At 39.6% G+C, this 15,585-nt stretch overlaps 1 protein-coding gene across 1 annotated transcript in view; it reads right to left on the reverse strand.

The window, feature by feature from the left end:
* The window catches only part of ctnna2 (catenin (cadherin-associated protein), alpha 2), a 207,827-nt gene that overhangs the window by 98,946 nt on the left and 93,296 nt on the right, over window positions 1-15,585 (reverse strand). The gene's annotated exons all lie outside the window — the stretch shown is intronic.

The following is a 15,585-nucleotide window of genomic DNA, read 5'->3' on the forward strand; positions in this document are numbered from 1 at the left end:
TTGATGACTTTTGTACACTAGATTCTGACTCTCAGCTCCGGAATCATAATGACTTTGCAATGAATTTTGTGGAGGAAAAAAATGCCGCATCATTTTGTGTTATTTTATATCAATTAAAAATATGTTTACAAAGTGTTATTCAGCAAGAATAAAACAAACCAACCATCAAACAACGAAACAACGAGTTTCTCAGAATTCACTCAAGACAAAAAAAGGTGACGTTTTGGATAAACAAGGCCATTGGGGATAAAACAACAATCCACCTGCTTGAAACGATTGGAATATTTTGCCGGGTTTCACAAAACATTTTTATATACTGTACATTATTTGAAGGTTGGCTGTTACGCTTGCCCTTCAGTAAAATGGTGAAATTACAAATATTTCAAGATGCACACAATGATTTGCAACTAAAAGTAAGTCTACTTTCAAACACGATGTCCATTTGCTTTGTATGAAGGTACATGGTCATGTCTCTGTAAATATGACTGAAGGAAAACATATTTTGAATTTTGAATCTAATACTTCACAAACATTCCAACTTTTCAACCAACATCAATCCCAACTAATGTTGAGGGGGTGAACCATTCAACTTTGACGTAATTCATCAGTGAACATGCATTGGGAGAGGGAGACGGGGGAATAATGGTTATTAGTTGCCATGTGAGATTTATGATCCTGTTCTTATTTGATCCATTTGAAGACTCAACACGGCTGTTAATCATAAGCTCATACCCTGCAAATGCAAAGTGCTGCATGCAGAATTGGGTACAAGGATGAAGAACTAGATTCAAATTATTCTCTCATTATCATTTCTGTCAAGTAATTTTGTCCTTAGCTGTCCTTCAAGGTATGTCACAGTCTGTTCGACATGCAACAGATGAAGCTTAACAGTGTGAAGTTTCATTCATTTGAATATTGGATGGTGTCTGGCATTCAGGCCAATATAGGCACCACCATTGATTTTTGTTCACTTTTTTTTCTTAAATAAGCGACAAGACAAGGTTATTGAGAAGAACTGAATATTTTAAAAGCTTGGAGTGCAAAGGGCGGATATTCAACCACTTTTAACTTCTCTACATTCCTGCTCACCTTTACCTTCTCCTTCCCTTTTGCCCTGTCTCACACTCTTTCTCTCTGACAATCGTAACTGCAAATAAATGGGTGGGGTGGGGGGTGAGCTTAGGGGGGACACAACAACGCATTTAACCAACAGTAGATCATAACTCTGTCTGACCCAAGACTGGGGTGAACTTTCTCAGAGGAGGAATACCTATTGGCAAACTAGATTAATGATACTAAATGAACATCAATAGAGTCAGATTTTAAATGCAATGCCCAACATAATATGTAATATAATGTAGTCAAGATACTGGAGGATTGTAAAACAATTGACTGTCTTGTAATGTGTGACTTTTTAAACCCCACATAGAATGCAACATATTCTATTGAGGCCCGGGGCAAGTGAATGCGGGACTTTGTTTTAGGAAAGGGTTGGTGACTTGCTTAAGGGTAGCTATTACGCCAACACCTAGTTGCAATTTGCCACAAAGGGACTCATACTGTAACCGTTTGGTTCGAAAGTCCCAGTCCTTCCAGACGGGCAGCTGTCGCCCCGCCATAACATGGTGTTCTGATTTGACTGTCTGACATGACACATTCTGCTTCTTTTTCACCATTCGGTGTTATGAGCCCAGCTGCTTGCCAGCTGCATGACATACAATACATGCCCATTTTTAGCTCTTCGTGTGCACAACCGAGCACGTGCACACGCAATATACACTCAGATGCAAAATAGATCAAGACATAGTGTGATGTAGGTCAATAATGTTGGCCATTTACAATGGTATGCAACCACTGATACAAAGAGTAAAGGTCACAGCAATCCAAACATGAAATGTGGTGAAGCGCACAAAGAACATTTTGTTGAATGTGAACATCAGGTAAAAAGGTCAATCGTTACATTTCAAGGACCGTAAACAATACAAATAGTTACAAGCTGAAATAGGCGCAGTTAAGTCTGTCTAAGCATGTAAATTTGCCACTGAGTTGTGCTGAAAATGAAGCACGATAGCATGAAACAACGTGGTCTCAGAACTACAGTACTTGGTCTGCAGGTCTGAAAAGAGCAAAACAAGAGTCACCATAGTTCCATAAGTATCAAATCTTTCAACATAAAGCACCCCCACAATAAATTTAATTGAATGACATTTTAAACTGCTCAGAAAAATATCCACAATGGGGCTTGAAATACCGAGTAGCTGCCGGAATTGTTGGTCTAGCCAGCACTTCAACCAGCCTCTAAACACAGGCTTGCATCTCATATTTTGACAGCTAAAACCTCCGACCAGTCATGAGTATTTAACGAGCTGGAAGGACAACATCTTTGTGCCATAGCGTGTGCGCTTATGACAAAACATCACTCCACAGACAGACCTTTCAAAAAATGGCTTGCAGCAAGCACCTTGACACAAAAACCAAATCCTTGAAAAAACAAATTAACCTAGCTTCCTGTGAGAGGTATTGATTGAGCAACATTCTGCCGTGTCATTGGGGGCGAGGGCTGTGCTGCATAATAAACATTTAACACCCCCTCATAACTAGATGCAGAGCTAAATCACGGGTGGCATGTACTGCAGCAGGCTGCAAGGAGATGGTGATGACGAATGGCAATGCGTTGGCGGCTTTGCACTGCTTCTGTTTATAACAGGTGGGTTATAATCAGGATCGCCACACGAATAATGAACGCCACTGTCTTCGAACCTAAAACCCTTGTCGGACCAGTTCTCTCAGTGTACAATCCCTGATGAATGTCACCTTCTTTTTCACCATGATATTACGACATGAAAAGTCAAGGAGAGCCATTTGTTTGCATGCTATGGATTCATTCAAAGAAGTAACCACAGGAAAACTACATTTCAAACATTGATGGGATTGTGTTATTTTCAGTAGTATCCACATCTGTGTGTATTGCATTTCTCATACAAGACCCCCCACCCTCCCAACCCGTGTATCCAAGGACCAAACTGTCAGGATATTTAATTTATCAAAACGGACACAGGTCCAATAGGGCACTTGAAATGACATTCATTACTTTGGCTAATTCTACGGGCAGTCTACAGCGACCACCTCATTTACATGCATTATGGCTTCCACTGAATAAATAATAATGGCAGAGGAATCATTTTTCTAACCAACATATGGCACAGTAGGTAGACCTGTGGCTGTGGGGGCAAGCTTGGAACCTGAATACTCATTACACTGACTAAGACGAAGCACTGCAAATTAATGGTCGTTGTTATTGTTATTATTATCATCATCATAATCGCGGTCATTATTATATATGAATGTGTTTTGTTTTTGATTTACTAAGTCTACGTCCATTTTTGCTAATGCTTTGCCACAGACTTAAAATAAAACACCAGGGTCAGTCAGTCAGATAATACGTGGCAACAGCTGGGGCTACATCTGGGACTCCATTTAACCAGTCTATTAGCACATGTGGGTCAGTTCCTAATATTCAGAGTATTACCGAGGCTGAACTAAAAAGCTTTACCCAGGACTGATCTGATGATTTTTTTCCCCAATTGTTATTATCTGTACATACAAATCTAACTTGTTTTGATAAGTTGTATTCATAGTTGTCCCGCTGCTAATTTAAGCATGAATATTTTTTTTGGGTCATATGCCCCAAATTATTAATATGTTGGCCAGATTTTCTGTTGTTGTTGTTTTTTTTTTTTAAAGAGGTGTTCATTCACAACTTTCGTTGTTTTTCCACATTTTGGAAAATATTTATATCCCTGAGCTTACCAAGAATCATGGTGATTTCTAGCACATTTGAGCGCATGCTCATTCATGATTAATTAACTTATATGGAACTTTTGTCAAAATGTAAAAATAAACAAAAGCCCCACACCCAAGGATTCCCACTTTCTCGTGTCTTTCTTGTGTTGCCATTATAAGAATTGAAGGGAATAGTATCATCAACTTGTATTGGGAGGAGATTTACATGTATTTAAATGTTTATATGAAAGTATTTCAATGTTTATATGAAATGTCCTACTTTTGTGTTGTGTCAGGCTGAGAAGACATCACTGAAAAAAAAATATCAGCAAGAATCGACAGCAGGGTAATTGCCATGGTGGGCAAATGCTATATTGGGCATCATTTTCAAATGAACATTCAATAGTCAACGTATTATAAATGCATAAGTCCTCATTTTACAACACTTTAACACATAATAAAAATACTTTCAAAAGCCTTTGCCCACAAGGCAGCTATCGGCCCTTCTGAGTCACCATTTTGCTCAATGAATCACCATGACAACTGCATCATGCAGCCCTATTTGCAACCACATCGCCTCATACAAACTGAATCGCAGAGATGCTTTGATTATATATTTCAAAGGGAGCAGAGCAAAACTGTAGGGCCTCCGTTTTGAGCAAAAAGTTAACACAGGTTAAAGGAAACAAAAAGAGACAGCATTTATCATTTCCTGTTTATCTGATCAGTGTCAGGGTGAATAAATGCTTTTCTCCCCACTCCCTGCTGCCTCTCTACTCCCAGTCTGAGAGCAGATTGGCATCTTGAGCAGCAAATGAGATTGGCTGCATAAACGGGACTGTTCCATTCTACGAGTGTCAATTGCATGGAAACTGTGTTTACTTTAAAAACAAAACAAAACAAAGACAAAAAAAAAAACTGCACCCAAATGCATCCTGGGTGCAATACGTGCAGAATCAGTGCTTTTTGGTCAAGATTCACACTAGGGTGTTTATGTAGCAGTTGAGTAACATGAAAATAAAATAGATGCAAAAGATGCACTTACCTGTCATTGATGAGACAGTGATCCAGAATAAATGTAAAGAGAGAGAGAGAGAGAGTGAGAGAGATAATGAGAGAAAATGCTTACTATTAATACAGTATGTGTATTCTACCATTGATGCATTGATGGAATCTAACAAAACATTTATCATCTACCAAAACATATCACTGAATGAAAAAAAAATCATCCGATAAATGCAAATATGAGAACAAACAGGCGCAGCACTGAAAATAAGAGTGAAACCAAAGCAAACCCGACAGGTTGAAGTGCAGAGGAAATGAGTTCATCCATACTGTACACGTATTGTGTGCACATAAATACAATACAGTATCTCAACCATCTAACTTCCTCCTGCAGAAGAGCAAGGGTATAATCACACATGCAGGGAACCATACATTGGCAGGAACTGTAAGAAAATCATCTTGAAGGAAATGAAAACAGATAAATATCACACAGCTGTTTTGAAACAGCAAGCACAATTCAGGTAAGGCTCTTCCTAACAATGGTTGTATGACTTGCAGGTGGCTGGGTCTCATGGAAGCAAAGGTAAAGGTTTGTGGGTTGGGAGATGGGAGCTCAGTGAGACTAATAGACACAGAAAGTATGCACAGGACAATTCTACACTAAACACAAGAAAACAATATCTTATTGCAAACACACGCACACACACACACACACATGCTCATTGGTGAATCTTGTTGGGGTATTGTCATGGCTTGGACATGGCTGGTTCTGTCACGCGCTCACTTATCTTTCTTGAGGATGTAACTCATGATGCTAGCAGCGGAATGATTTATGAAATCTGCAAAACCATTTTGTCGGGCAATTTATATTCCAGTGTGTGTGTGTGTGCGTGTGTGTATATATATATATATACAATATATATATATATATATATATATATATATATATATATATATATTTTTTTTTCCCTGATTATATGGGGTATGATATGATTCAAGCATGTAATGATTTTAAATGTAACAATTCAATGTCATTCCGATTCAATTTGATGTTATACGGCCGTGTCTTATGTTATGTCTATCAGCATGCAACAACATGTGAAAGCTGTTGGAGCCACATTGAGAACTTCAAGTCACTCACGAGTATGTTATTGACTGTTTGGAATCAATCAAGTGGATGTGCTCTTTATGTTGAAACATCACGTCTTGTTTATTAGACCTTCATTTCAATAGGTTAAACTACACAAGTTGATTAGCAACACAGAACAAAATGAATATTTTCCAGGCATGTAAAAAGAAAGAGGATTAAAGTGTCTACACAAATCTGCCTCATTCTGACCCATCATAATCCATTAAGTGTCAACTTCAGCAGCAGTAATTCAATCAATCTCATAATAGAAATGGTTGTGTGCACCCCCCGCTGTGGGGCTTACTGATAGTGTGCTAAGAATGACAAGGTACATTAAAATGTTCTGGAGCATGCAATCCCCCCCCCACTCTTCCCTCTCTCAAAAAAAAAAAAAAAAAGAAGAAAAGAAGCATTGGTTGCGGTCTGTATGCACCAAGGACATGCAACAGTAAGGTCAAGATCAAACATCGGTGGAATACTGAATAGGTTGTGGAAATTGCTGGAACCCGCTCATCCTCTAATTTCTAAAGGTAAAATGTCTCTGGATAGGTAAAAAGTAGAATACACCTTTGGAAAAGTTCTACAAGCGGCATACTGAAAAAGGGCACCACAATAGAAAATGTGACAGACACAAAGAAAATGTGACAGTAAAAATGTGCATGTCAAACTAGATTAATGGATATATTTTATTTCACAATAAGATGACTGCTATGTACAAGAGCCCTTTCCTCTAATCTAAACCAACCAATAGCAGAAAACAATACAATCATCAAAATTGGATTTTATGGATTTCTCCTTTAATCCAGTGCATGTAATTTGGTTTGGGGATTCAGAGGGTGACATGTTAAAAATTTGCAATGGATCAAAAGAGCAGGAACCCATGAGAAATCATAGTATGGAGCAAGAATTGGGTGTTGAAGAGGAGACGAGGCCCCAAATTGATTTGGGCATATACATTTAGAAACACCCATTAAATGGGTTACTAACATATTCCTCCCTTTTTGAATGATTTAATTTTAAACACATCTCTTTGAAGTCCCAGGTTATTACCATTGGGTTGAATTAAATCTTGGGCCAAACTATGTTTGCCAATGAAACACAGATCGGCTAATATAAAGGGGTATGTGTTCACCTCTGTGCACTGCATCGTGATAAAAACAAAATTGGCTTGGCACTTGCTGTGATGGCGGCATCAAATACATACTCCGGGAGTGTGACAAAAATAAACGTTTGCATACTTTGAAGGCGCGCTCAGAATCGTTGGACGCCGATGAAAAGTAAACACATTTGGGATGGATCAAAATAAATAGCAAAACAAAAATAAAATAAGCCATCAGAGTATCTATCTATCTATCTGATTTTCATTTGTGGCGTAGTTGAAGATGATTAGATTTTGTTTGCTTCTTTTTTTAATTGTGATGGATAACAAATTGCAGTCTTGTTCTCAGTCTTGTGCAAACCCAAATGAGAAGAGACAAACACCTATCTAATACTTGGATAACTGAATTTCCTAGCAGATGCCAACAATCCTGGTCAACATGCAAATGACAACTGGTTTTCCGAATCATTTATTGGAAGTGCATTTTTAACAGTAGTGTTTAAGGATAATGTTGTTTTTATTTTATTATATAATTAAATCGTCCCTAGGTGGGATTGTGATCACAAACGTGTTGTTTGTCTTGCTTTGCCCTGGGATTGGCTGCCAACCAGTACACGGTGTACCTGACTTAAGGCATAACTGATCAAGACTTTTGTCTTCCATATAATCACTCCATCTCTGAATAGTAAAAATGTGTCAATTTCATTCCACTACTCATATACCCATTGAGCAAAATGTATTTAAAGCACTACATTTAATCTTCCTTCTCGCTCAAAGAGCATGGCCACTTACATGGTATGTGCAAGGTGGAAGACAATGCCACACAAAACACAGAGCCTGAGTAACACACAGCGATATATCGCATAGACCATAACTGTTAAAGGTATCAAGTGTTTGCTCCATCACGAGTTCAAAAGCAATATGCTTCAGTGGAATTGCTCAACCTGTGAAAGTAAACAAATTGAAACAGTGCGACTGTCCTACAAACATGTTTCAGTGAAATTAAATCAGAATGAGAGCGTGCACAGTATTACCCTACTCTTACAGTTAAAATGCTATGGATGCCCCCTTCGGGCTAATGTTGTTTTCTCCTCTGTCGAAGGCATTTGAGACCAGTGTGTGGGAGTGGGAATGAGGATTGTTGTTTTAAAGCTGGCACTAATGAAGCCCAGGGGTACTTTATGACAATGGTAGGATGTTTGATGAGAAGGTATTTGGTCCAGTTAGTGCTCCCAAACTGGCTTACATGTGATTCCAGGCTTGAGAGCTTTTGTTTTGAAGTGTGTGAAGAGAGAGACTCAGTTGGTAAAACTTAGTAAATGGCTCTCCTTGCTGTGCAACTTCCTATCATACTGTGCAAGAGCAAATATACATTTTGAAGCACACGCACTGCGTTGCCTCAGAGAGACCACATTTTGCAGCAGCGACCACCAATTTCTTCAGCAAAGATGCAAACAAAATGTTGACATGAACAACTTCTGGCATTGCAATTGTCACACATGCCGTTGTCAGTGATGTAGTGAGTTTGTGATCGGGTGATCTGTCTCCTCTGGTGGGTTTTTAAACGGAATGCAAGTAACATAGTTCTCCCTGTGCCTGCGTGGGTTTTTCTCCGGGTATCTCGGTTTCCTCCCACATTCCAAAAACATGCATGGCAGTTTAACAGAAAACTCTAAATTGTCCGTAGATGTGATTGTGAGCGTGGAAGTCAGCTGGAATGGGCTGCAGTACGCCCACGACTCTCATGAGGATAAAGCAGTTCAAATAATGGATGGAAGGATGCATGGAAGTACCATATTAATATAAGTGCTTAATATTAGTAACATTTTGAGTATCATCCAAAGGTCTTTGCGGTGTCCTTCAGGGTCCCATGCACTAAATGCATAAATATGCTCTTATTTAAGAATGACATGATAACCTATATTAGTGTTTCTGTTCATACTGAACATTAATCAGTTTTAAATATTATTCAAGACAAGCAATTTGTTTTTTGTGTCTGCGCAATACAATAACAACCCATGAAACCAAGTTTCCATGTGTTATTTGTTTCGTTATAATCATTGTATGTGGGAGCTAGACAAAACAACAGGGACTGAGAGTTAAAGGTTTGGAGGATAGAGAATGTACAGTGCCAAAATCCAATCGAACCAGATGGTCCCCAGAATGAGGAGCGCCGAGAGCAACCTACCTTCCCCCTTTCACAATTTACAGTGTGCATGGCACGACATCAAATCCCCCACCCTTCAATGGATGCAATGGAGCCATCTTCCACATTGCATTGGTAACACAATTACATTTTCACTTCCAATTTTAAGGAACCCAGTTAGCTTGAACCTTAAAAGTCATTCAATTTGAATTTGGGGTGGTGGGTGGTCTGAAAAGTCTAAACAAATGTACATCAGGTAAACAAGGAAAATAGTTCATTTGCCAGAATGAAGTAATCAGTGAGAAGAATGTTTCCTTCACAAGTGCACGAAACCGTGCACCAACACATTCCACATTTATAGTGAGAGGAGACAAACTTGTTTCCGTCCGCTGTGGAGGAGACACAACCATCAATCAAAAATTATTAGGACATCTCAATTCAAACACATGCAGCACCCAAATTCATTGGAATTCTCACATAGGGAGTTCTGACATAATCATGTTGCATTTGCTTTGCTTTCGTCTGCGTTAACGCTGCTCAGAAAAAAATGCTTTCAGAAACTGGAAGTGTGCCGCATTAACAATAATTCAACTTCAAAAATAAGCACTTTGTTTCTAAAGCTCACAACAACAAAACAATGTTATAGTCTCCGCGTCTCAAAATGAAACGAGACTGTTTTTGTCTCACATGAACATTTGGGGGAATTATTGTGTCCAGTAAAGAGAAAACAAGAAGAAGTACATTTGACAAATATGCTTTGCTGAGTGAGCACTGGAGTGTTTCGGTCAAGTCCTGCCATAAGGGCCTCAGCAGGGGGTGGAGGCATGGGATATGCTCTCCAGTTATTGTTGTTTGAGAGGCCACTGAGCCTCTTGATCCCTGGGTAATCTCCAGCTATCTGTCTGAGTTATCACCTCTCCTCAAATAGGTCATCCCAGCAGCTTCCCTCAACCTCCCCTCCCCCGCCCCCCACACACACCCTCAACCCCCATAAACACCCCCACAAAAATACATAACCAACACACAACACAAAATCAACCGTGTCCCTGATTTTAATCATGTTAAAATGCACCTAGCGTTACACATTTGGCCAAACCCATAACACCAATACATAGCAGAGTATCTGCTGAATGTATCCTTAAGGGTTTATAATGCATATAACAAATCAAAATACATTTTTGGGTTACTGCCTTAAGACATACATTATGGCATACATTTAGGTTTAAGTGTACAGGATGTCACTATAGATGGTTGTAATTTCACCCATTAGGTCAGTCACTAAACTGATCCAGGATGTAATTGTTTGCATGGCTGGGGCATAAATATGTCCATTCATTGAAGATGGATTAAGTGACCTACTGAGTATGCCACCTCCTGATGCCCTGGGTTAAATCCCAAATGCAACCATTTGCGGGTAAATTCACATGATTTTGACCTCTGAATAGATGTCAGAGAGGATGGCTGAACACTTTGTGTCCCATACTGCTGCACTTTAGATCCAATACATCACTTCCTATTATCTAGTCTCCATCCCGGTCACACTGCAACACTGTGGGCCATTGTCTTAAGGTTTGGTGGAAAACGGGCAGCATCGGTCATGATTAAAAGAACAATTCATCATCTAAACCACTGGCGCTCGACAGCATTTCCAGTATCATCAAAAGGTCTTTGTGGTGCCCTTCCCAGAATCCCATGCTCGCAGTAGACCAGACAACAAAATACTTTTCATGTGTTATCATCGCAGAGGAACGTGTTATCTTCTCATAACCTCCTTTGTGAAATGGGCAATGCATTGGAACGCAGCTTCAATTTGCTAGAATTGTCTGTTGCCACAAATGAGCTCAGAAATATGTATATTTAGCATAATCTTTTAACAGATCATGATAATGGCACACTTATGACTATTATGTTTCCTTAGCTGACCTACTTAAGACAAAAACTAGTATCAGCAGAGTAAATTTTATTGTATCTACTCTGCCCGTTTTTTATTCAAGCTGTGTTACTTAATTGTCTATGACTGACTCTACTTGATTAAAAAAAAAAGGGGAAAACAAAAGGGATGAATAAACTTGGTCTCATTTTGCTATTTGTGTGGCTTAAAAAAATACAGACAAACAACCATGCACACAGTCGTGCATCCCATTCCAACTTCATTGTCGGTAGGCGGTTGCACTGACCAAAACAATTTACATTATGTGAACCCCCATCAAACTTTCATGGGCATAATTTGTGTTAGAGATAACAGCTCTTGACAGTCCCACCCACATTTCAAGCCTTGAGGATCTAGAGCAAATGGAAAAGTAAAGCTGCAGCCCTCCTTTTTGCTGCATATGCCTGATATTTGCACCGTCACTGGGAGCAGCGCAGAGGTTTGTGGAAGGACATTTGGGTAGGAAAAACATTTGAACAAGTGCCTCTATTGTTGTTGTTTTTTTTTTAATTATTACAGCGGTGGCGAATCCAAAAGCTGTGAACTAGCTGAGACATGCAACATGAATGTAATTACAGGTTTGTAATTACTCATGCAGCTTCAAAGTAACAACTACCTACATAAAATCACCCATCACAACAGACTCGCTGAATGTAATCCATCATGGGACCCATAGTCACAGAGATACTATGATGGCAGCTTAGTGTTTTTAGTTCTCAAATTTTGGGCAGAGTAACAAACAGCGTATCACGCACAGTCTAGAATTGCACATCAAGCAGGCAATGTGATACATTCAGTAGATTGAAGGAGAGTCTAGATTTTACCGCGGTTTTAAAGTCACAGTTTCAAAAGCATTCCGATTTTTAATCAGCAGTATGCATTTTTCTTTTTCAGGTTTTTTTCTTTTTTTTTCAGTGCAGGCTTAGTGCAGTCAGTGAGCCTGATGAATTCCCCTTGTTGAAAACGTCGGCTCGTTTGAGAAGATTTCTGGTACTGAGGATTGGTGGACAAGGAATGTGCAAAGCATGCTGATGAAGAGCAGATGTTTGCTACTGAGGCAATCCTCCCAGTACAACATCACAATTATGAGGGTGCCACCTATCGTCATAACAGCGTAGATAGATGATTATATTACTATACCACTGTCTTGAAATGAACGGTTGCCACCAGCCAAAGGATGTTTTCCATAACACTTACAGAATTAAATATAATAGAATTGTATTGAATGGAAGAGAAGGGGTGTGGTTGAAACATCTTTTATCGTATCAAAATCAAGATATGCACATTCAAAGTGTTAACTTTGGAATGAGGACCATATCATTCACGTGACCTTGCCACGCATGTGTCGCTTATAAACCTCAGGTCAGCCACCACATCCTCCTCTCAAGCATGGTGATGATTGACAGTTAAAACCGGCCAATGGTAATCTTATTGCCGAGGATGAGAGAGGCACACATGCTGAGCAAGTGATTGACACACAGCCGCTGCTGCCGAGTAAGCACACACACACACACACACACACACACACGAAATGCACTTTTGTGCTCGCTGTCAGGTGTCAATGGATGGTACACATGTTGTGTTTTCCAATATTACATCACCATATTTATAATTTCTAAATTGGATAAATCCAGTGGATAAAATAGCAGAGCTTGTTATAAATATGCATGAGCAGCCCGCGTGCCGCCTCCCCAAATGGGAGTGAGCCTCACCTCAATGTATCCACACTTTCCTCATGATTATCGCCCACATCCTATTTCTGTCATAACACGCATTTTCGTTGACTGCCACCCCCTTTTAGTGGATTGATAAAAAGTCCGACAAAGCGACATACTGAATGGTGAGGCTCTAAACCTGATCCAGACTGGCAGGACTAAACTTTTTACACATGGGTGATAATAAATCCTGATTTTTAAGAAGTACCAGGGACCAATGTGACCCGATCCTTTGAGACACATCATGCATAAGAAGAGAAGATGTCAAATTTAGTGTCTCTGCGCCTGGTGACAAGTTCCGGTGAATTAAGCAATATTTAACAAATCTTAAAGACTCCATTTGTGTACAAAATCAAACGGGGCAAAGTGAAGACTGGTTTTGGTTTGCTGTTTTTGTTTCATTTATGTTAAATAAGGTGGGGGGAGGCAAGGAAGGAAGAGAAAGTCACATTATCAAATGATTATAATTATCTAAACATCTTCGGAGGTCCCTTTGTGAGCAAAAGTGGGGCTGAGACAGATGAAGGCCAATCGGAACCCAAGGCTGTTTTAAGGAAAATTGGGGTTTGATGACAGCATTCACCTTTACCTGATGCCACTGGGGAAGTGACTTTATGAACAACACTGATGGAGGGAAGATTAGTGCAGTGGACTTATACCACTGTTGCTAAATAGATGATGGAATTAGCAAATCTGCCTTGTCTTGAAGAATATGCCTTATGTTGTGACTCAACCAATTTGATAGAATCTCTCCAATAGGCAGGAGCCAGATTGCTTCTTCTAACATATCAACATCCGTTGAGAATTCAAGATGATTCAAGTTCCGCGCCTCACCGCACAAGGTTGGCGGTGGTTTGGCACGGTGCTCCACTTGACTAATTAAAGTCTAAACCGTGCACGTATAATTACAGATGGGAGCTGCCATTCAGCTGGCTCCAGAATGAAAGCTGGACTTGCAGTCAAGTCAGACATCCACATTTTCTATCAGTGCCGTTATTGAGTCACACTGTGAGCAGGCACGAGACCATGAATGTGTGGCTGTGTCTTAATGAGAAATGCACTGAAAAACATAAATAGAGATAAAGCAAACCAGACACCGAAGGGGATGAACAAAAAAAGACACCCTATGGTGTATGAATGTGATTTACGGAGCTATATTTAGACCCATAAGCATGAGCCCATGAAAGGTACAGTATGAATTCTCTTAGCCTTTCTTACAGGAAGCATGATGCATGGAATGGAATGTTAAAAGCACAAGTCAAAGAATAAAATATCATCACTTTAATCGGCAGCTAATTATAACAAGCTAAGAAGAAAAAAAGAACCACACTATAAGTTCTGCTGAGGAGAAAGAGTATTAGTCGACCATTTAGCACGTCCGGCCAAATTCCCACACGCTTATTTCACGTCATTTCTGAAAGTAAGCGAGGAGGAGAACATTGTGACGCCTATAGAGTCAAATGAGCAAAGACAGAAACACCTTGTAAAAGCTGAACAATGCCCGATAATCAGCCGAGTGCATGCTAACATCAACATGAGACTCTTGCAGAACAGAACAGCCCACCCCCACTGTGTGGCTCAGTGACAGAAAGTCATGTCCACAAGCTGTCAACCTTCCACACAAAAGCCCGCGGCAAATACTGACATAATCAGTTAAATGTCTGTGGAGTGTATGACTCTTGATGAGCTTCTCCCAGGATATCTTGACCGAGGAGAAACTACTGAACAACGAGGTTAACAGTTCAAAAAGTCCAAGCGTGCTTGTTTCCTTTGCACTGAAGTTTCACAAATGATCTCAATTTTAAGTGGCATTCCAATCACAAAAGTAATATATGTTGTTTTTCAAATGTAATTATGATTTGTGCTGAGCAAAACTACAGTATGTCAAATGTAGTGCCTGACCATCGTTGTTTTTCTCTCCAACTATGCAGATTACAAATGTCCTCAATCAGGGTAATTATTTATGCAGCTACATTATGAGTTACAACCAAATAGTGCACATGAAAGATCAGCCTGTGTGTGGATGGAAATGCCTGGAGGATTTACAGCATTACATTGCACGTTTCTCATGCTGCATATCTCCCTCTATAAACTAAATATTATGTAATATAATGCACTCTCTAAACGGTTATGTTTCCAACAAACACGAACACATGTTTGTAACATGTGCAAGTCAATAAAATAAGATCGATTCCCACCCACTACAATTAATGGTCATGGCTCCATTAATTGTCAGGGTAAAAAATGCACACCACCGCTGAGCTTGCCCAAACACGAAGGAGACAATGTTATAAAATACCAGATCACATTCCTCACAGCAATCACATCTAACATTTTCCCTTCAAATATCAGTCAATAGATTCAGTTTCAATTGTTTTGGAACCAAGTAATTCTTTGGAATTAGTCTGCTGTGAAAGTATTTTAACACACGCATTAAGGCCATTCTGAGGGCATAAATAAATCAATGTAATTCTGTAGGGAAGACTGGACCAAATGTGGAGAGCTCTTATGTGCAGATCTCGCATGTAGGACCATGCCTCATTCTCCGTTTTATTTAGTGTTTTTCTTCACTCCTCAAGACTTACATAACAGTTACATATAACACCCATTAATAATGCAAGAAAGACAGCCTTGCATACAATATTCAAGCAAAATGGCTCAAATTAATAGTGTGTCAACAGGTCCTTTGAATTACACTTCATTCAAGAGCTGATTGCATTACCCGCATTACTCGAGCTGATTGCAGTACTTGAGCTGGGGCTGCGATAATGTTTCGTT

This window comes from Hippocampus zosterae, chromosome 13 (assembly GCF_025434085.1).
Source record: "Hippocampus zosterae strain Florida chromosome 13, ASM2543408v3, whole genome shotgun sequence".
NCBI lineage: Eukaryota > Metazoa > Chordata > Actinopteri > Syngnathiformes > Syngnathidae > Hippocampus > Hippocampus zosterae.